Genomic DNA, 22,991 nt, shown 5'->3' with positions numbered 1-22,991 from the left:
TCCCCTCAAGGGAGACACTCAACAGCATCAAAGCCTCAGAAACACAGAGGGCTCCATCTGCAGCGCCACTGTAGGGAAGCAGGACTCCAGAGGAGGCTGGAAAGAGAGGCACTAGGAATGCTTGTGCTGCCCTGGAGACCACCTCTCCCTCCTGGGCAGGAGGGAGCACGAGCAGCAGGAACAAACTGGAGCACTTGGAGGGCTGGCAGGGTTGGCTGGGCTGAATTTAGGGGGCCTCTCACAAAAGGCACATAATAAATGAACTTCATGAGTGATGTACTGCTCCCAAAGTAATTACAAGTTACCCTCAGGGGTCAGGGTGGCTGTGCTGAGCTGATCATCTACATTTTGTTGTTGTTTAGCATAAAGGAGATTTGACTCCAAAGGAGTAGGTTCATTATTCATCAAATACACTTAGAAAACTTTCTCAAAATAAAGTCCTGTGCCACATGTACATTTCTCTGCTGTTTTTCCTATGTGCTAATAGATAAGAATTGACTTTGTGAAACTGCTGCAGCAAGCTGAGAATGTTGTATGAAGAGAGAAATTCTGCCCAATGCACAGGGAGTATGGATGTGTTATGTTACTTGCTGTGCATTACACAGATATACAATATTCATCTCAGTCACAGCAGCAGCCAGTAAAGCCTTCAAAGCCCAGACTGTTGTGCACACCTGATACAAAACCCAGCAAAGCTGACGGCTCACTCCTCATGAAGTCCTGACAGCAAAAAGGGGAGGTGGACAAATGTGTGTTAATAAACAGGAGGCGAGGGAAAGCAGAGGGTGCCAAAGGGCAGCAGGGGAGAAGCAAAAACCAGCATCAAGAGTATAAAAAGCCCTGTAAGGATCAAGTCTCAATCATGAGCACAATACATGTGTGGAGATGCACAGAAGGGATTAAACTCCATAAGAGCACAAGAGCAGTACAGCTGTGTGTGAAGATACCCCAAAGGGCATGTAGGAACACTTGTAGTGACTTTAAAACACACCTAACTCTGGGATTTCCCTCCTCACCCACCAAATTGCTGCTTATTGCTCTTAGTGCCCACCATATATTTGGCAGTACACAAGAGAGAAGAGTAAAGGCATGAGGAGGGTAACAGCTGCATCCCATGCTTCATCAAACAGTTAATCCGTTTTCCCTGTGCTCCTAACTGTGTAGGCATCTGAAAAAATCTCACAACCACCTTTGTGGGAAGAACCTCCTCTTCCAAACATGTGCTGCCACAGGGAGCCTCCTTGGCTACACTCCACATTTCTCTTTTCAGCCACAAGAGCACTGAGCAAATCTCCCCTTTTCCCACCAGCTCCATCTGCCCAGGAGCAGCACCTGAGGCATCCCTAGCTGGCTCCTCCACCTGACCTGCACCTCCTCTTTACAGGAGAGGAGATTCTGTCTCCATCTATGCTGGGATTTCTGAAGAGCTCAAAGACAACATTACCTTGTTTTAAGAGTGATGCAGCTGCCCTTCTCTTTGGCCCATTGCTTCCTTGTAACATCCCAGGTCTCCTTTGATCACTCTTTGCCCCACAGCCTGCTGAGGCTCTCAGTCTCCAAAGACTAGACCAGTTTATTTTGCTTGAAGAGCATATTTTGTGAATGCCAAGATCCGCTGCATGCAAAAATCAGCTTTGTATGGGAATGGAGGTGTGAAAGAACAGCACTGAATAATAACAGCCTGGAACAAAGTCCATGCTGACCTACAGCTGACCTTCCTGCTCTCAGTCACACAAGTGAGAAGTCCCTTTGCAAATCCATGCTGAAATACCTCCTTTTCCAGGACCCCAAGAAAATATCAAATGTATAAAAAGCAAAATCACCTCCTTCCTTTTTTGTTCCTGCATATGCAGGACACATCCCTTGTGTCTTTGTGAGACTGTGTAAACGAGTCTCCATGTGACCCTGGGAGCTTGCTGGTCACATCAGTGATTCTGTGCTCGGTGCCACAGGCTACCTGACCTGCATTTCAAAGGAACAAAACAGCTTTGTTATTCCAGAAACTCAGCTCATTACAGAGCCCTGCACTCGAAGCAATCTGTGAGCAGCTCAGCTCCCAGGGCAGATGGAAAGGCAGTGGTGCTGTACAAGTGATATGCTGCTTGCTGGTGATGCTAAAATTCGTGTGGAAAACTAAATAGCAAGACATGCTCAGCAGAAAAAGAACAAAAAAAAAAATCCAACCTGGTGAAAATTTTGGGTCTCTGCTCTAAATAGTGCTAAAAATAATTAAAAGCTATATATGGTATTTTTTTCTTCTTTTATTGTGATTTTGCTAACAAATTGCACTGGGAATTCTCCCATCCAAAAACCATCTATTCCACCCTTCATCTCTGATAAGGAATCCCAGTCCTACAGCATTTCTCATCAATGTCAAGCAAGGCCTTTGCAGAAGCATTAGTGTGCAATATGGACCATCCCCGCAGCAGCTCCTTCCCTCCCTCTCCACCCTCAGCGCTGCTGTCTCAGGGTAGGATCTGCTCCAGGCTCCTGGCACTGCTGGGCACACTCACACCACAGCCTCCATCCCTGCCCTGCCCTGTGGCTAAATGGGGAGTGGCTGCTTAACACTGCCAAAAAACACCTAAGCTGACGCTGCAAGGTTCATAACAATGCTCCTCTAAAGGCATTAAAATATACATTTATTTATCTTTGTAAGGAAAGGAACATGTCCAAACTTTTCTACACACTCTGTGCACCATCCCCTTTCCCCTGTAGCCCCACCAGGTGCAATTAAGACACTGATTAAAAATTAATCCCATATTGTTTGGCTTTCTGGGAACAATTGTTGGGTCGGGGTTTTTTTTAAACCTTCAGGTATCATGCAAAGGAATAGCTTAATATTTACAGGATAAAAGGAATGCAAGTTAAAATCCATTTCCTTTCAATTTCAACATCCTGCACATTCTCATGGTCTTTGTGACTTTTGTCTAGAAATTGTCACAAAGATCTCTGGAGGAAGAGCACAGCTAAGGGAGTTCCTTGGTTGAAGATTTAGCATTAATTTTGCAGGCATGTTCATTCTAGGATTTGAAGACAGATTTTAACAATCTGTGGTCCAATAGCAAAACTGAAGCTAGGCATTTAAAATATGAATGTGAGTATTAGGCAATTACTTTTCCTTCAGTTTTCAAAATGTTGCATAAATTGTTAATAACCCCACACTGAGGAAATAATTTTAACATATATGATTAGCTATTTTCTGAAGGAAATAGCAGAGTGAAAAGTACAAATTGACAGAATTCCACTATTTTTCCTCTTTAGAGTTGCAGATCAACATATTCATCTCATCTTCTTCCCTCCCTAATTATCATGCAATGGCATGTCTTGAAGAAAATAAATAGTATGTGCATTTCTGTGACAAGTGAAGCAATTCTCTGATATGTAACTAAAAAATACTTGGGAATCCATAAAGGACAAAAAAAAAACACTCAATAAAAATTTAGATAGCACCAGTTCTTCATGCTGACAGAGTCTAAAATTAAAAACTGAAAGTCTAGAATAACTGCACAGAATCTACACTTAGAAATGAAAAGCTGAAGAGAGCAGAGCCTCATCTCATTTTATATAATGGTTACTGCCATCTATCCACCAGCACCTGTGACAGCCAGAGCCACAAGTTCTTAGTTACTCATTTTGGAATGCTCATTTTCCTTAAAGGGCTCAGAGGAAGAAGAGCAATTGAACAGTTTACACCAAACTGGCCACATCTTGAGCAAAAGCATGCAAACACCATCTTAATTAACACCACACAGTTATCTCTGCTCATCTCACTTCCCAGAGCCTGACACAGCCTTGGCAGGTTTTCCTAACAATAAAATGCAAGAAATGAATTTATATCCTGAAGGACTCTAAGCTGCAATGTCACAAAGCCATGAAAGATAAATGATGTCCTAACTAATTTTCTGATTTATTATTCCCCCAACTTTGCTCATTTTGTGATGAGGAGAACTCATTTGTCTGTTTGGCAGATAGCTGTGTCAGTCTTGTTAATAGCTACTATTACTATCACATGAGCATGTTTGTGAAAACAAGTGTAGTTTCATTCTGACACTGACCTCACAGCACTTCAGTTTTATTACAAACACAAGATCTGTCAGTAACAAAAATTGATGTACTTATCCACAGATTCTGCTTGTCTGCCACAAGCACTTTATTCATTTTTCTTTTGCAGAAGTTCATCTTTAAGCAAGGGCAGATTCATAGTTTAAATTACTGTCTTGACACATCATCTGTTGCTTTGTAAATTCGTACAAAGAACATAATTTCCATAGTCTTTAGGAGATAAAGGATTACTGTTAGCCATCACTGCAGGCACTGTACTGATCTGAATCTGACTTGAACTGTGTAAACCTAAATGGGCTTAAAAATGGCTACTGGAAAGATGTCCTCATCACACATTCAGACTGAGAATAATCTGAACTGAGTAACCCCACTTAATGCTAATGAGATGCTTTTAGGTGTCAGGACTCAACAGATTGATTTTAGGGTGACATTTTCCAAACCTCAACTGTCTGAAATTGAGGACTTTTTAGCATTTAATGGGAGTAGGTTTATGGCTGTGGTTAGGAAAATATTGAAATTCTGTCCACTCTGTCACTTGAAGTCTATATTTAACTGTATTGTTTCTGAACATGATTCTCAGATTTGGTGCTCCTAACACGTATAAATACATATATAAATAAATGTGCACATCCCTTCAAGGATTTTGTACCTACTTGATGTCTCTCCATTGGCTTCTCACATCCCCAAATACAATTATTTGTGGGTGATCTTGGTGGTCATTCTTCTTGCCAAGATGTTTGCTTCTGGAAGAAGCCAACAGAGCTGAAGTCAAGCAGACACTTCTGAACTTCTCCTCTGGTGGAATCTCAGTTCTGCAACCAAATTGACTTGACCACAGAGATCTGGATGCTTCCTAACTGAGGACTAATATATCAATGCCTAGAAATTATGGCGACTACTGTAATGCCACTTTTTCATTTACTAAGAAAATGATAAGAAGGAAATGAATTTTTTGTGCATTGTCATTTCCTTCACACGAGGGCCATCATATCCCAAGGATTTTCCCACAGCAAAGCTTTGTTGTTTTCTCTTGGCAAGAAAGAGCTACTGATTTTTCAGGACTACCAGCAGGTTGTGTGGTATAGCCAGAAAGTCTTTGCAGCAGTTAGGTGAGATCCTTAGAGTATCAGCTGTTAGAACAGTCTGCATGGCAGGAGCAGGAATAATCCTGGCTAATCTCCTGATGCAGGGAAACCAAACCAAAGTCATCTCCCCCTGCCATCCCACCAGCTTTGGGTTTCATTATGCATGGCAGAAAATAAAATTTGTTTACTATTGTATCCTCCAGGTACCTCAAATGACACAAAATATTCCAGTGTCTCAGTGTTTTCTAAGGGAATGAGTTACTTACAGGACAGTAATGTCCTCTTGGAGGATACTGGGTGATCTACCTCAACTCAATCCATCCCATCTGCCCACAGGTGTTAGAAAAGGGAAAAAAAAAAAAAGAAAAAAAAAACCCACCTTGCAGTTGCTTTCTCAAGAGGCAATATGTCTTTTAAAAAGTTAGTACATTTTATCCCTCAGAGAGAAGGTTAAATGCATTTTTTTCCATTTAAATGAGCATAACTAAAACAGCAAGCACTACTTGTTTTTCCTTAAACAATTTGCTGTTTTACAAGGTGCACTTTGCCTGGGCTGTATTTTTGAGATATAACTATGTGAACAACTTGCTTGATTTTTCAAAATAATTTAAAAGCCTTTCTAATCTTCCACCTTGCCCAGAAGCTGGTTAGAGCTGCCTACCAACAGGAGAGAGACACAAGAGAAAAGGATGAAACAATAGCCAAAGGTCTCATGTTCACTATCATCCCTGTATGACATTCTCTAAAGCCAAGAAAAGCAGCTAATCATTGGAAGTCCTTCTTTTTCCACAAAGGTATATTAAAATCAACATATGCACATGCAGGCCACTGTGGTAAGTGGGTGATTAACTGCTTTGTGCTGGATTCTGAAGTTTGTACAAAGCATTTTGCCTTCCCCGTCTCTGCAATCTATCCTGTTTTACTCTGTCATAAACACCTGCTGTTCAGACAACTGCATTTAAGATGGGCTTAAACACCACAAGATTGGGCTAAAACACTGTAATATTGGTCTTAAATTAGAGCCTGAGGCAGGCCCAGGGAAAATGCCATCCCTTTGGGAGGCACATCATGGGGGGCTGGGGAGCTGCAGTGAGGGCAGAGCCAGACTGGGGTTTGGAGAGGCTGCTCTGCAGGGCAGGGAGCCTGGGGATGTGACAGTGTCCCAGCAGGGGACAACAGAAGAGTGCCTGGAGGGATGTGGGTGCATTTACACCTAGGGAAAGCCAGAGGAAATGGGGTGAAAAGCACGAGCTGCCTGCACAGCAGTGACTTGCAAAGCCCTTCCATCCTGCAGGATTTGGGGTCTCTGCAGGCAATGGGCACTGTGGCTGTGCAGGGACAGCTTTTCTGCACTGCCACAGACCCACTGAGGGCTGGGACACAGCGGATGCCAAGTGCCCAATGCAACAACTCTGAAGCAAAGGCATTTTCTCACCTGCCAGGCTCCACAGGGGTTAGCTCAAACAGGTTTGACATCTCAGGATCACCATTTAGTTTGACCTGAGCAGCACATCTGCTCTGCCCTTCTCTTGCAGACCTTTTGCTGTCTCGCTCAGCAGAGATCATGTTAAGCCCAGAATGACTTCTACTGCATCATCTTCTGGATGAAAACTCTTCCATCATGTACTGTAGTAAAGATATTATGAACATCCATGGCAGATACACGGGCTGGGTGACACCTCCTATGTGAAGTTGATTCATGCTTGTGCTAAACCTGGGTCTGGTCCAGCTGACACAGGATTCAGCTAAGTTACTGCACTGCCAGTTTAATATTTTGCCATCTGCTAACTGAGAGCTCTGCTGCCTGCTGGGTCCCATAAAGACTTTTATTTATTACATTATACATGGCAACATCTGCCACAGGATTCAGCTCAGCTCAGCTTCCTAATTAAACAAACAAACACTACATCTCCTGTACATGATTGGGTCTAACTATTATTTATAAAATCTGAGATAGGTATTTAGAAGAAATACATTATCTGTTCCAGATGAATAACTACCCCTCCCACCATTTGGAGAGGGACTGTTAGAATTACTCAAGGGTCTCAAACACTGCATTTTATTACAACAAAGCAACCAGAAGTTATTGCATTTGTGTTGTTTTGCTCTTATTTTATTCCTTAAATTATTCAATATTACACTAATTAGAAAAATCAGATTATTTCAAATTCTTGTTAGCTTCTTTCCTGAGTACTGCCTGTAAAAGCAGGGGAGAATACAACAGACTTCCTCTGTGTTTGATTTCAGAGAAGAGACCCAACCTGAGCAACATCACACCATCAGCCACCACCAAAGGCACCATGAATGCCCTGCCCAAGTCCATTTCAAATTTAGCTGCAAAGGGAGGAATCCCTGAACAACATCACTGGCTACACACCTGCATCACGGCTCTCCCATCTGTTCCAGTCACCTGCAGTTAAATCAAACAGGGAGAAAACCTGGATGAAATCCAGGCCTAATGAATTCAGTAGGAATGTCCCAAGTTCTTTGTGTTTTTTAAAATCAGTCCTAAACAAAAAGTTAAATTTTATTTAAACTTCAACCTTTCTTTAATCAATCTCTATTCTTTTAACAAATCTCTTATTTTAAAGATTAAAGGGTATCTACAATTCCAAATACACCAGCTCTCAAAAAAAAAAAAAAACTTCCCAGGTTTAACTTTCAAAAATCAAATGGACAGTAGCAGAAGTAGAGTTACATTTTCCAGTCTTCCACTCTTCCATCGGAGTTCTTGTTCTACTACATTCAGTTGCAAAAAACCAAAAACCACACCAAAAAAAAAAAAAAACCCACCCAAAAAACCAAGCCATTACACAAGCCTTCTGTAGGGGAAAAAAAATCCCTTCTTAGCTCTATGTCTTTAATAATATTTATTAATATTTAATAATAATAATATTAAAACCAACCATTGATGTTGGTTTCATTTTTAACCAAGTCCAGTTGCCCCCAGTGCCTCTGTCACACCAAATGAGTTCTTTCATTGTCTTTAAAAATTTGGCCTCATTCCTCCTTTACTCAAGATACAGAAAACATTTAATTTGCACCCCAATGATAGGAGTGAGCTGGCTGCTAACACCCCCAGTCCCTTGGGGCAGAAAATAATCCCAGTCAAGAAAGAAAATAATTGTTTTATTTATGAAAGTATTGCTTTAGTTATGGATTATTTTTTCAGTTAAAATCATTGCCTTTACAGTATTTTTGCAAAGTCACTGATACCTTCGGAATTTTTTATGCCTACATTTGGTGTTCAGGATTGTGGCCACCCTCCCACCCACTGCCAGGCAGGATGGGGATCCTCAGGATGGGGATCCACAGGATGGGGATCCCACCTTGCAGCTCTTCAGGGGGCTGATTCAAGACCACAGCTCCCCTCTGAGGTGCCAAAATAGGCACCTCTCCAGCCACAGAAATGAATCAGTAACATAACACAGGCTGCCAAGCCATCAGCTGTTAAATAGCTCCACACCCTGAGCTTCTCAGGAGTGACTTCACAGACTGCCCACCCACCTCCAGCATTACACAAAGTCCTTTCCTAAGAATATCAAGTTCTACTGTACAGTTCCTTTGCCACAACACAAATAAGACAAGATCATAATAAACAAGTTATCAGCTCCATGATCCATAGCACCTATATATGTAACATTTATAAAATTATTTTTATTTCTAAGCCTGGAAAAAGTGCCAGCTCTACATATTCAGATTAAACAAGATGTGCTACATGATATGTTTGATAAAACTGCTTTTAATTAATTTTTGAGTGTAACATTTGGATATTGAAAGGCTCAAGGAAATTATGAATCTTTTTTTTCTGTACCACTGGCACCCACACAATGAATTATTTGTGATTCAATCATCACAAACAGATGACCCCCCAACATCATGTGATCTTTATTATCTCTCTTCTCTAGTTCAAATATTAAGTCTGACATTGCTTTTCTTAAGACCCTGTGTTCCTTTGGCACAAAAAGATGTGATGATAAAGAGGCAGAAGCTTAATTACTTGCCCATGAAAAGATGAACACATCTGCCAGGTGCTGTCAGCACAAACCGACAAAGATCAGGCTCAAAGAGCTGGAAATTGGCCCTTGAGATGACAACTCCCATGTGCCCCAGGAGCCTGTGGGCACACTGCACACCTTCCCAGGTAGCCTTTTTCATTTAAAATGGCACTTTCCCACTTCCCCCATCCTGGTCTGGCCTCAGCCCTGGTTTCAAGGGAATTCCAGGAGCTCATGGCATTTGGGTGAGAATGACACCCTCCTGCCCCACTCCCCACACCAGGAGCTTCCTAGGCAGCAAATGATGCTCTGGAAATGGGGAGAGGACAGAAGGGACTCCTGATGAGACTTCTCTGTGTCCCAGGCAGGGACATGAATCTGTCTGCAGGCTCTGTGCACTGAGCCAGCTGAGTTGCTGCTGGAGGAGCAAGTGCCTGTAAGTTTGCTGTTTTACACTGCCTCAACACCTTACACATTGTGGGTGAGCAGGACATTGCAAATACTTAAGGAGATGATAACAGAATTTGACAATTTGCATCATCAAAACCGTGTCCAGCCCTGAGGAGAATCCCGAGAAGAGTTTGTGGCCGCTCACACAGAGCGCCTCAGCCAGGAGAGGAATTTATCTCAAGCCTTGCCAATCAGACATGCACCTCAGCAGGGGAATTGCTGCTCCTGGGTGACACGAGCTGTGCAGCCTGTTTGTCACACTGACAGGCCTCCCCTCCTGTGGAGCTGTTTGCTCCGTGCACGTCCCAGCTGTGGCTGTTTGTTCTGTCCAAACCCCAGCCTTCCCACACGAGGCAGAAGATTTCCCCACTGACACAGCAAATCCTTCTCTATGCCACATAATTCCTTGGGCTCCTGGGTCAGTTCCCAACTCAGTCAGGAGCGCATCCCTGAGGTTTCCTTTCCTTGTCCAAGGGAACAGATAATTTCTGTTCAGAACTGTTGTGGTTTAACCTCAGCTGGCAGCTGAGCACCTCACAGCTGCTCGCTCACTCTCCCCACATGGATTGGGGTGAGAGCTGAGGAACTAAAGTGAGAAAGCTCCTGGGTTGAGATAAGGACAGTTTGACAGGTAAAGCAGGAGCTGCACACACAAGCAAAGCAGGAGGAATTCATTCAGCACTGGCCATGGGCAGGCCGGGGTCAGGAGAGCAGGGCCCCATCACTGCTAACGGCGTCCAGGAAGGAGAAATGCCACCACCCCAAATGTGTGTCCGTGTTGCCTGTCCCCCTCCTTCCCCAGCTTTATACACTGAGCACGACATCCTGAGGTCTGGAACGTCCCTTGGGTCACCTGGGCTCTGCTGTCCCAGCTGTGTCCCCTCCCTGCTCCTCCTGCATCCCCAGGCTCCTCAATGTGGGGTGAGGAGCAGAAAAGGCCTTGGCTCTGTGCTGACCAGAAATAAACAAAACATCTCTGACCTATCAACACTGTTTCCAGCACAAATCAAAAACACAGCCCCTTATCAGCTACTGTGAAGAAAACCAACTCTGTGCCAGCCAAAACCAGCACAGGGATCATTGCTGGGAGATGTCCTCTTGGTAGGATTATCCTCTCCTCACAGGAAGAAAATTCTAAGAAGGCACATGCACAATTTATTCTAATTATCTCCTACAGAAAACATGAGAGATTTCTGTGTAACTATACAAAATTCTAGTCATTCCACAAAGAATTTTCTCCATGTAATAGACTCTTAATTTTTGCAGAGGGCGGGGAGGAGGGACAGTTACATCCAATAGAGATTTTTCTCAACTGCAGCTCTACTAAATTCCTTTTGGTTCAAATAATAGAACTCAATTTCCAGACCCCTCTCTGACCCAAAGACCCCTAAATCTGTATAATTCTGCACTTTTCATCCACAGATTTCCTTGAAAAGCACTGACCTACTTTTTTTTCTTGCCAAAATACTAAATACGGGTGAAAATAAAAGAAACAATCCCATCAAAAAACATACTGAAAGTAACTGCTGGGACTTTCATTTCTGAAGCCATACACACAGCTCCAAAAAATGACAAGTGAACCTTCAGTCTATTGAAGAGAAAATTGGCAAGAATAACAAAGTTCTCCCTGAAATGGCTGATTCAGTATGCATGGAAAAGCTAGATAAACATCACATGATCTCCCTGGAACCCTCTAGACATAAACAATGCAATTAAAAGGAAACATTTACTTCCACTCTTGATGGTATTACCTGAGGGATAGCAGATGCCAGATAGTTCAGTGTTTATTAGAAGCAAGTAGCAAGTTTGGCAATTGGAACTGGCTCAACCCTCTCTCACATTTTTGTAATTTTATAACACCATATGGTCACTACAGATCTCTCTGACAATCTCCTGGTTAAAGTTCAGCTGTTTCTCAGAACATTTAAACTGAAGTTAAGCATATTGAAGATATAACTGTAAGCAACAAAGATACTTCAGAGAGGGCTGCAAAATCCCTGAGAAATGCAGATTGCCATTTGAATGAGTCACTATTTGTTAATAAAACACTTGGTAGCTTTGGGCTGTGGGTATTTGCTGAACCCCAGCCTCACAAGGCCACACAAGGCTGCTGGGCTGAGGCAAAGCACGACCCAGAGGTGCTGCTGAACCCCTGGAACTTGGTGACACAGCAGGGCTGCTGACAGCCTGGGAGATAAGCACAGTGGCAGAAACCAGCTCGACCTCCCCTGCCTGCATTTACATTCAGTATTCCAGTTTCTGCTGCCAGGGAAATTACCCACGGGCTGATGCTTGAAGAGATTGGCCTGCTCATAGTGGAGCCCTGCTCCTACAGCTAAATATGGGCACTGATGCTGGCTGGAGGACAGGCAACTCCAGTCATGGTCAATTGGCTTATTAGGTACCAATCAAATGCCACTGACTTCCCAGGGAATTGAGGGCAACTAGAGCTCCAGCTAATAAAGTCCTACATTTACTGGATTATCAACAAAATGAATTTTCTAAAAACGCAATGACAAGTTCTGACACAGCAATTGGTTTTGCTAGCAACTTATTTAACTGTATAATTTATTGATGATATCTACAGCAAGAAAAAGTATCCACAAGTCCTTGCTCCTCCAAGGCTGAGAGCATAAATATATAAATCATATGAAACAGAAAAACTCAAGAGAGTATTTAAAGCCTGCTCTTATTTTAGCTCCACAGACTTAAACAACTTGACACTATGATAATGCAATGGGTCTGGGCCTCATTAATTTTTAATCAACCTTTATCCACCATAGCTTTTGAAACGAACTGTTACTAATGACAAGTCATATGTCAGTCTAATGAATGGGATGCAAACTTCCATTAAAATAATGAAATTAGCTTGTTTGACTTTTGTTCCAGTTCCATGGCGCACAGCCCCAGGTAATTACAGTTTGCACTACTTGCCCATATTAACGTCTGTTTATTTACTTAAGGTCTTTAGTCAGGACATCCCAATTTAGCTCATGTCAGCTGTTTTTTATGAGTCTAAGAGTATTTGTCTTATTAACAAAGAGATAAATACATGCAGGCAATGCAAAGTGCTAAAACATCAATTATGCACACATGGAACATTGTGAAAAAACAGAACAGAATAAGCACACAGTCCCTATTGATATAAACACATCCCAGTGTTTCCCTGTGGCAGCAGCAATTACTTTTGGAAAATGAAACAAGGTCTGAAAGGCATCATGATATCTTTGCTGGGCATCATTTGGCCTCTTCCAGCAACCTTTGCCCTTTAGGATCCCAAGTATAGGCTAAAAAAAACCCAAAACTAAATTTCCAAATATTACTGTGCTCTAGAGTACACGAGTCATGACACACTGCAATGACCTTGTTTTTAAAAGTGTATCACTCTGGCTCTGCAATGTGCCCCCGAGGAATGAAGGCCTTTCTCACTAACTTGCAGTGAAAAGCTGTTATCAATATGTTATTACATAAAAACATGTTACAGCATCAATAACTTCAGTAGGTCATATTCCAACTTCACAACAGCTTCTTCCAAAGTTCCTTCAGCAAGCCCCTACATCCCATAATCAGATAACATCTGAAAGGGATGTAGATCAGCCCTCCAGAGATGATTTTGGAGCAGCTGAGGTTTTGGTGTGAGCATGCTCCTGTGCAGAGCAGATTTAACTACTAACAGAGGATTTCCTAAAAAGCAGCCTCTCTTTCATAAGACTACAATAATCTGCAATAAATAACCTCAAGTGCCAAAGCAAGATCTGTTAAAGGAAGAACCCTCACTAAAGCTACCTGAGAAATGAATACAAGTCTCTGTTGTCTCAGAGAATGCATTGGAATTGTTTTTACACTTTTAATGTCTCTGAGGTTTTCAGTGAACAATTCTGATCTGTCCTGGGGTTTACAAGCAATGCTGTGTGTGACTCTGCAGAGAGCCAGCAGCCCCTCCTGCTCAGCCCTCCCAGGCTTGCCCCAGGAACTGAACCCTCTGCAGACACAGGCCCTGCCCTGCCAACAGCAAAACATTTCCCACTCACACAGCTCACAGGCACAGCCAGGGAGAGCCATGGATTCATTCTCCTGGCATGGCAGGAAGAGCCATAACTCTGTCTGTCAGATACAGAGTAACTCACCTGAACGGCAGACAATGAGGAATTTAACAGAAGACATCTTCCTCAAAGAACACCAATATCACCTAAACCAAGTTTTTTCCCACACTTCCCTTTTTTCCCCAAAAGTACACTGAATATTGATCTAGATTCTCTCCCCAGTACCTGCCTGAACTCTGCTCTGTGAAGCCCAGAGAAGACAATTTCTCTCTTCTTGCTCTGACTGATGGATCCTCACCTCTCCCTTCCCAGATCCCCCCAGAAGTCTCCACAAGATCTTTTGTCTCATTGCTAATGGAAAAGTACACAGCTTTCTAACAGTCTGCACAAGACAAGGGGAAAAACATCTTTACCTTTCACATGTTTATGAATTGTGTGCTTGCAATAAATTGTATTCACAAACACACAAATCCACCATTATTTATACAGAAATTCCCACTTCCTGAATTCATTCTCAAATTGAGCACAATAGGAATATCTTGAAATAAAAATTTATTTTTCTTTCCTCAGACACATCCAGCCACCTGTAAACAGAGATCAGGAACAAACACAAGCCAGGAGACAGCTTGTGATTTAACAGGGTTTAACAGGAATGATTCTAATTATCCCAGCTGACAGCTGTAAAAAAAGTAACCAAAGAAATGTAGGGTGAGTGCTGCATCCAGAGCCAGCCACCATGGCAGAGCTGACAACAAGGCTGGGCTCTCCCACCTCAGAGCTGACACTTGTGACTGACAGTGCAAGTGCCAGTGTGAAAACCCATCAAAGCCTGCACTGAAGGGACAGGCTGTGCTCACAGAGGACTCACTGTCTCATGCAGGAGAGATCAAGGAGCTGCCTTGACATCCTGCTCAAAGCACAGGGGATTTGGTGACCATCTGACTAACAAAAGTCACCCTTGAACACCTTGTAGGGTTTTTCCTGAACATATAGAGTACACAATGTTAAAACAACATTTGTAAAAACACAGAACAAAAAAAAAATGTTATCAGGTCTGCTTTCCTCTCTGTTGTTATTTTCCTCCTGAAGAATAAAAACATTGACTTTACCAGATACTCTTCCTGGGAGAGCCAGGCAAAATAAGCAAGCTCATGTTACTGGCTGGTCGCTCTCCCCACAAGGCAGAGGACACATTGATCTCAGCTAACTTGATTTAGCTCAATCTGCAGTCTCTCTTCTTTTCTATTGCATTAGGCCCCAATCTGTCTTTCAAATTACCTATGGTAATTAACTGAGGTGGCTAATTCCGGAGCTTAATTGCTCTCTGTTAGTCATGTAATCAATACAGGCAAACCTCTGCATTAGCATACCAGGTAACTGTGGTATCATAGTTAAAGTTTGCAGGGTTTGATTAAAGCCTTAGAGCCCAACAGTCCCTACTGGAAACAAGGCCAGGTGACTTTCTCATATTAATGCAAAAGCTGAGCACAGCAAAGAGCCAAGCTCAGACACTCAGGGACCTACACCATCACTTCTACCAAAAATTACTTCCCCTTTCACCAGGGCCCTTTACAGAAGGTCACACAAGTGATTCCTGACAAATTCCTGACAGATTCCCTGTACCTCAGTATGTCAGACAGGCTGTTCCTGTGGCTGGACTCTTACCTGATGCTTCAGGGAGGATTTAGAAACAAATAATCAGGTGTACAAGAGGGCAGTTCCCAGCTCTCATTAGGTCAAAGTGAGCTTGAACTCTGAAGCACAAGGGGTTTTTTCACTTTTTCCAAAGACTGGTAGATTAAATAACCCTGTTATTCTTGTAGATTCCCAGTTCTACTGAAATCTTAGACCCCAGTTAACCCTCATGGCAATGAGTCCTGTGCAGTGGGTGAGAATTAATCTCTTTTGCCATGTCAGAACACCTGGTAAAAGGTGTTCAATAATATTTGAAGGTAAATATGAGAAACAAATGTTGTAGTTTAAAAAAAAAGGTAATTATCAATTACCTTTTCAATTACCATAAAAGAATCAGCTTTTTAAATGTCTCTTTGTGTAACTGTTCCCTCCTCCCCAAACCTGCCCCAGTTCTGCAACACATTTGGAGACAGACAAATGCAGCTCACTGTGCACTGACATCTTCCCAGCTGGATCATCACTTGTCACATTCCTCGTGCATGGAAAAATTGTGGTTTTTTATTTCAGCGGCACATAAAGTGCCCTACAGTGACACCACAGTGTCAGACCTGGACAGATATTTAAATGTCTGTATAGTGCTTTGTGTAATTTAAGTTTTTCCTCTGGTATGTACTAGCAACAACTGTATTTAGCAAAATCCATCACTTTTCACTTGTTTCACAAGTCACCCTGAGTGAAATCCTCAATTCAAATTAGGTCTCAAAAAATTAATGTGTTGAATTTGCAAGAATTGCTGTCATTTTCCAATAACATAAAACTTGTAAAGAATAATGACTGCAGAAACAAATAGCTAAAATAAGGTATTTAGGAAATGTATTTGCAAAGTTCTATGAGCTTTTCTGTAGCATATGCTAGCAGTTAGAATTATAAAAACTAAGATGAAATAGGAAAAATATTTCCTTTCTTCTGGCAATGCATAAATTGCCTTTATTTAGAATTACTGCCATAAATTTTCAGCACTGTCAAAGAAGCCTGCACTGTTAACAGCATCCAGTGATTACTGTGAAGAGTAAGACTCATTTATAACATACCACAAATACTTATGGAAAATGAATTTTTAAACATCATTAAGCAGTATTCCACAGCTATCTAAAAAAAAAAACCCAAAAATCAAACCAAATATTCTTTTCCTTGAAAGTTATTTGTAACATTTGCATTTTGCTAGCTCAGATCTAAAGACTCAGATCTGAAGTCAGCAAGATGACTGAAAAGGGCTTCATACCAGGCTCCAGCATTCCAAATCCTGGATTCAAACATCTCTGAACTATGAATGCCTCAGTTCAAGGGACACACGATCATAAATTACATATTTCACAGAAACACAGAACCAGCCAGGCCGGAAAATACCTCTGAGATCAAGTCCAACCTAAAACCTTGTCAACTAAATCTCCTTCTGCCTTTGTTGTACAGGTAATTTCTCTTTTTTACATGAGCAGTGCCATGACACAAGTTAACTGCAAATTCAACACAATATATTGCCAGGTATTTTATGGTTTCCTGGACCCTCCTGCTTCAGAGGGAGCTCATTTCTCTGCAAAACTTTGTTTTACCTTTCTGTCAAAGAGGAAAAGAACACCCTTCTATAATACAAGCAGTGATGTCTGTTTACAGACATTATGTGACCATACACAGATATCAACTAATTAACCTTCAGCATTTAATTCAGCCAGTGTGCTGGACTGGGCAGCCAGCTATTACTGCAGATAACAATTGTACAGAAAGACAATTTTGTGTGAAAAGTTGCCTAATTTATGTTTTTCAAGTAGAACACAATAATACATTTATGTATGCCCACATTCCATATTTACATGGGTTCCCATGTCAGTTTTAGGAGCCCCATCAGAGCAGCAAGGCCAGTGCAGGTGCGCAGACACCTGTGGAGCAATGCCCAGCCTATCCCTTGGCTGTAGAGAAATGGGGAGATGGGGAAATCCCCCCTGAAATAGGGAAATGGGGAAATTCCCCACTGAAACAGGGAAATGGGGAAATTCCCCAAGCCTGGCCTGAGTTTGCAGGGCTGGCATAGACCTGCCTTGGGATTTCTGCCTCACCTTTCCTGCTAGCACTAACTCCCTAAATGCCAACCATAAATTTACTTAACAGGTTGCAAATGCCATGACCATATTTGCTCAATCTTCCAGAAGTTCCTGGGAATGCAGACAGCATCATTTTTATTGCTGCAACAAATAGCAATGAATTTTCATTGTCCCAAGGTTCTGCCTACAACTGCTGCAGGCAGGCAGGCAGGTGTGTGTTCCACAGGCAGCCATCCTAAAGCTCCCAGCTCTCCCCAGCTGCTGCCAGCCCAGTCAGTGATATCCAAAAGGTATTAGAATATTCATAGGCACTTCCAAGCAGATTAGGCATAGGCAGTAAATCATATGAGATTAATTTGGCAAAACATTTTTATCCTTTCATGTGCAGCTGTTCAAATGTCTGTAGCAAAAGAGATTGTTTCATTCTGCTCTAATATTTGGATTTACCTTTGCAACACAGAGGTGTGGAAGGAATGAAGAGAGATGAAGAAACTCAAGTTTTACCCAGTATGCAAAACAGTGGGTTTGTTTTAAATCTCTAAAGCACACAGACATACCCACATCACAGACATCCTCCCTGAAAAAGCAGTGGGAAACTCCAGGATAAGAACAGATCAATAAACACAAGGTTAACAGCAAGAAGCAATAAGGAAACAAAAGTGGATTTTTTTTTAGTTTTAAAACCTAAACAGTACAAAATGAAAAGGCATATGATAAACAGTAATGGACTCCACCTGCCACATAAACATCAAACAGCAAATAGCAAGCACACTTAAAACTTGTATTTTTCATTTATTTGCTCACCTGAGTTGAACTGAAGTAAATTCAATTCAGATTCAAATTCCAATTTCTGTGAGACTATTTATTTCTTAATTGAATTAGGGTTTCACTCTTCTAGCTGTTTTTAAAATTTAAATATAATCTTCTGTGGACATGGGATGCCAGCTCTGCAGCTGGACTGACTTGCACTTGTGTGCTCTGATACAACACAAGCCAATAAATATCTTCCTAGACATCAACAGAAAGAGAATTTTTGCTCATTGATCATCCTATGCTGCCCATTGCACCACACATAAAATGCACATGAATCTCTGATAACACACCTCGTGACAGATTAACCAAATTAAGTTAACTCTGCTCTGACAATGAGCTCTGGTCAGGCTCCCTGCTGGTCCACAGCATTTACAGGTGCTGGCAAAAGGGGCTTGCTGCCAAGCTTCTCAATTGTGAAAATACTTGCACAATCCAACCTCCATGAGAGTTTGCAAGGGCAATTCTTGCCCTTCTCACCTTTAATGTGAAAGGACTAATGAGGGCCACTAAGGCAACACAAGAGCAGATATAATTTTAAAATAACAAAATATACTTTCAGCTTGCACAATGCCAGGCAATACTTTCAGCTTAGCCACCTCAGTTCTCCCCAAGCTTTCTGTCTCCATGCATTAAGCAGTCTCTGTTTGAAGTGTCACATATTCCATAGTTTATTTCAGGATATTCAGATACATTATATTAGAGCAGACTGACTACACTCTGAAGAACCCAGCTGTTTCATGGTAACATATGGAATCATCATCCTAAAGGCCATTAACACTTCAGCAAGAGCTTTTCCATTGGCATCAAATATATTTTGGGTCAGGCCAAACAGGGGGATAGTAATTACTGAGATTTCACTAAAATAGAATAATTTCTTACCCTACCATCTCCCTCTAAATTCTCTTCTTTCTACTCCCTGCTGTCCTGCAGCTATCAGGATTGAAATGTGGTAGCAAACTCTTCCTCCTTGACAGAGCCAAACCCATAAAACAAATACTTAAATGGAGAACAAAGCTGCATTATGATAATTTTTTAGCAGCAAGATACCATATTTCAAGTGCAAAAGTGTGCACAAAGGTTAGAAAGCTGCTGGCTTTTCTCTACAGAAAAAACCAAGATCATTTGCTGAGGCACTTTTTAGGGCAGAGAAACCAATACTCTTGAGCTGCTGGTTCACTTCTTCAAATATCATTACCCAGCTTTGTGAGCACAAACAAGATTTGTGCCAGAGAGCAGAGCAGCTCTCGAAGCCTCTCTGATTCAGGAGCCAAAGACTAACAGGGTTAATGAACTTGAACTTTGAGTCCAGCCCACATAAAATACAGCAGAAAAGCAACCTGTCTTGTAATGTTCCTGTCCAAACAAATTAATGTTGTCCTTGTCACACTCTACATCAGCCCAAGGCCACTTGTTTGGCTCTCCTGGGAAAGGCTGAGCACGGGAGGCCCAGCAGGTTTGGGCACTGCCCACAAATCTTGTGCTCAATCTTTGTGAGCCGGGCTATTGAATTTATTCAAGGAAAAGGAGCTGCTTCCACTTTGTTTCCATGACAACAACCCTGCGAATTTTGTCTTCATAGAAGTGAGTTATTGCTTTTTGTGCTTCCATAGTCTAGGCAGAAAAATTAACATAATATGGTCTCAAGGAAGACAATCAAATCATCCTACCCTCCCAACACTCCTACAGGCAGCAAATTCTTAGATTTCATTACTAGAGGTATAAATGGGTTGAAAAACCATCCTCATTGTTTATTATGGAGAGATTTAATTTCAACTAAAAACTTCAATTAAAGAAGATTCTTTTGCTGACCACGTTTGTGTACACATTAACAGAAGAGAACAGCCTAGTGTATTATTGCCTATCTAGTGTCTTTGGGAAGCAGCTTTGGGATGTTCATCCATAAATTTTGGTCTTTATTCCTCTCCGTAAATGATTTCAACTTTTATTTATTGGTGATGCAGTCAAAATATTTTCAGTGCTACAAAACAAGTAAATTTTTCCAGAACACAAAGATCAAAATCTATATAGGAGAGATATTTAAAACATAAAAACACTGGTGTATGTATTTGAATTACTCAGGCTAAGTCTGTAGTGTATGTACCAAAACCCCACAGAATAAGTACAAGGCTACAGGTTTCATTTCCATTGAACCAGCAGTGAAACTGCTCTCCTGTGAAAACTGGATCTGATTGGAGAGATCCTCATCACAAGAGGAGGACTCTTCAGAAGAGTCGTGAACTGAACAGCTTGGTGACTGACTTGGTTGAGAAAATATTTCAGGATATCTGTGAGAAATTCTAAGCAGTCCCACCAGAGAGAAGTCAAACATATTCATTTTGTTTCACATCATTCAGTCCACAGTTAAATACTTAAGAGATGAGAAATGAACATAGAAAACAGCTTTTCAGAGGAGAAAAATAAAAGGTCGTTGTCTTTCCATCTCATTCAGTCTTGTCTCCTGAATTACAAGAGCCACCAGATCCCCACATCAGAGCACTCCTAGCAGACAAAGATCATGAATAAAAGTAGCACTACAGGAATTTCACAGCACAGCACAGCTGGGACACTTTTTTTCAAAAAAGTGAGACAGATCTCATTGTGTGCTACAAATTGTTGCAATTCCAATGCCTTCACTGATAGGCTTATTACACCAGCTGAAAATTCGGACCCAGCACCAGATATTTTTATGATTGTGCCTGTCCTGGAGTTGACTCACAAGGAGCAGCTCTCATGGGTCCTGGGCTCCTTTCAGCACTTGGAGATAGATGGGTTCACAAGCATGGCATTTATGCTGGGATCAGGCATGTAAGTGAGCACACTAAATCACCACAGAACAATGAATGCTTTAAGGCCAGCTGAGCAGGGGAATCCAACTCTGTAAACAGTAAGGACACAAAGGGTTTTCTTCAATGAGAAAAGAAGGGAGAGGAGGAAAAAAAAGCAAAGCACCTGTTGACTAAAATATGGTCAAAATATTGAAGAACCAGGAGAAGACACAAACAGAGGGAAGCTCTGCTGGGGACAGGGCTTGCAGTCACTGCCCTGTAAAGCTCACACCTGCTTGGGCTGGCAGCCAGGAGCTGCTCTGGGGCTAACCCCAAACCTGGATGATCCACCAGGTTATCAGGATTATCAGAGCAAAGAACACCAGCTCTGAGGAAACACCAAGTCTGACCCTGATTCCTACAAGGGAGGGGCATAAGGGTCACTAAGGCAGTTGAGCAAGTCAGACCCACTTTATAAGGCTGCACTTTCAAACCAAATGTCTGAATATTCCTGGTTAGCATGGGGAAAAAAGATTGTTTCCATGTAACCCTCAACATGTAGTTCAGCCCAATTTGAAATCTTAAAATACTGATAAATTCTGAATGTACCAATAAATTCCGGAGGCAATATGTTCTTCAAAGGAATAGAGGAATACCAAGAATTGGCTGGTAATTTACACAGGAATAATAAATGCAAAAGTCAAACCAGATTTTCATTAGGAATCACTCTAGTCAGAAATGCAAGTGAACAAAGCCGTGCAAACGATCACTCTGAAGAGCAAGAACTGATGTCTGTGGGGATATAAAAGATTAGGAAACCATGAAGTGGCAGGAACAGATGGGTTTTTTTGACCTGAACTTCTCTTAGTTCCGATATCTCTAATTCCCATTATTATTTTTAGACAGAAAAAAGTTTCATTTTCCAGACATAATTGCCTTGCTACTTTCTGTGGTATTGCAAGTCACACATTGTATCCTCCATATATTATTTTTGCTCCTACATTATTTTCTTTTTTATATAATTTACCAAGGCTGATTCTTCTTTCTAATCTCTCTGCAGTCTCCTATTTCATTGTTAAAATGCTGCCTTGAGATGACTGATGACATGTTTGACATTTACATTTTATTGGAAAGAATATAGATTGCATCTTTCTTATCTGTTCCTAAAATATTTCCTCCATTCTCTCACAACACATTTTTGGGGACAATAGTTGCATCCCCGTCAATTTTCTCCAATTCATTACATACTTCTTCGAATACTGACGTTTCAAAGTTTAATATTTGTGTGCCATTACTCTTTGTACATATTGTTTCCTCATGAATATTTCAAATCCAATAGCAGTATGATCACTCAACCTTATAAAAGCTCACCAGCATCTTATTTATCATACAGGTCCTGCTTCAGTTCCTGGGATTATGTCCAAAATATCCTCTGAGATTGTTTTCTCTTATAATTTGTATAAGCAAGTGAAGAACCCTTACACTAACACATGTATCATTTCCCAAGCATTAAGCAATTATTATTCCAGCCAAACTTGAAGTAATTGAAATCCTCTGTGATCAGTGCACCATCCCTTTAATGAGTCTCCACAAGTATTTATTGATCTTCCTGCTTAGGATCATACATTTAACCACTTCTGGAATCTATTTTAACTCCAGCATCTCAAATTTTTTCATACCAACTGAATACCAAACATGATACACCCCTCTACCTGTACTTCCATTTTGCTGTGTACCCCACTGCTGAGTGTAGAATTGTAGAATTCTACAACATTTCACTGGCTGGTATTCCTTAAAAACGTCTCAGACCCCTCACTTACACAGGATTTTACTTCCAGCAACTCACAAACAAGAGTGAAGGTTTAGAGGATTCTCTTTTTATTGAAGAAAGTGATTTAAGGTCCCACTCCATTTTTTTTTTTTAATCATCAAAAGGCAGCACAGCTCGTACAGAGCAGGCTGAGGTGGGTGCTGTTTGCCCCAGTGATTTCACTCTCTGGGTGACCTGTGGGGCATGAGCTGCATTGTCAGGCCACAGAAC

General features: G+C 41.5%; 1 long non-coding RNA gene across 3 annotated transcripts in view; it reads right to left on the bottom strand.

Annotated features, from left to right (window-relative positions):
• The window catches only part of LOC135281464 (uncharacterized), a 44,331-nt gene that overhangs the window by 7,829 nt on the left and 13,511 nt on the right, over positions 1-22,991 (bottom strand). Inside the window, exon 1 of one of the 3 annotated variants that reach the window (XR_010348098.1) lies at positions 1,445-1,835. The exons of the other annotated variants lie outside the window; for them this stretch is intronic. This is a non-coding gene — a long non-coding RNA (uncharacterized LOC135281464). Of the gene's footprint in view, positions 1-1,444; positions 1,836-22,991 lie in introns of those variants that run through there. 3 annotated transcript variants of the gene reach the window in all.

This window comes from Passer domesticus, chromosome 15 (genome assembly GCF_036417665.1).
Source record: "Passer domesticus isolate bPasDom1 chromosome 15, bPasDom1.hap1, whole genome shotgun sequence".
Lineage (NCBI taxonomy): Eukaryota > Metazoa > Chordata > Aves > Passeriformes > Passeridae > Passer > Passer domesticus.
This window is presented reverse-complemented; position numbering and strand designations above follow the sequence as displayed.